This window comes from Volvox carteri, assembly GCF_000143455.1.
Source record: "Volvox carteri f. nagariensis unplaced genomic scaffold VOLCAscaffold_118, whole genome shotgun sequence".
NCBI classification, from domain to species: domain Eukaryota; kingdom Viridiplantae; phylum Chlorophyta; class Chlorophyceae; order Chlamydomonadales; family Volvocaceae; genus Volvox; species Volvox carteri.
Window position 1 is genome coordinate 38,190 of NW_003307661.1, and position 638 is coordinate 38,827.

A 638-nucleotide genomic window follows, 5' to 3' on the forward strand; every position below is an offset into this window, starting at 1 on the left:
TGTAGGATTGCCCATGTCCGTGTGGCCGTGTGTGTGTGTGTGTGTAACGGACAAACATAATACCTCGCCCGGCTGAAACGCGTTATTGGTAATATATTGCATTCTCTATTGCAAGGTATCTCGCCTGTAGCCAACAAGCATCGTATGGGCACTGCCTTCATGCTGTACGGCACTGTCTTCCGTGTGTGTTCGGGCTGCAGCACCAGACCGCAAAGCCAACAGGCTGAAGGCTGGCAAGCTGCGATTGTGTCTGCTGAGCGGACTTGGCGGCCGAGCCCCTGCTGTGTGCCGGTAACGGCACCTCAGGCTCATACATTTACGCCCAAGCAAGGGGCTGTCGGTGGCAGGTCGTGGACCTCCCGACTACGTGTAACAGCCAATGACTCTTCACCATGTCTGCTAGGTTCCAGGGAGACACCGTCTCTTCAAAAGGTTATGAGCCCCAGCGTCCTGCCTCCTGTGCTCTGACAAGCATAGCTCCCACCGCATCAGCACTGCTGCAACAAGCACAGCTCTCACCACGTTGGCACTACCCATCAATTATCACACATGCCGCCCTAGCACCGGCCTGTACGGATATATGCAGGGGGCCCGCCCTTTTCCGGCTCTGAGGAAAGCCGGCGGGCTTGCAGAGGTAG

The 638-nt window shown here is 56.7% G+C and overlaps 1 protein-coding gene across 1 annotated transcript in view; it reads left to right on the forward strand.

Annotated features, from left to right (window-relative positions):
- Window positions 1–638, forward strand: part of VOLCADRAFT_100426 (uncharacterized protein) — a gene marked incomplete at both ends in the record, with an annotated part of 7,062 nt that overhangs the window by 3,243 nt on the left and 3,181 nt on the right. The window lies entirely within an intron of this gene.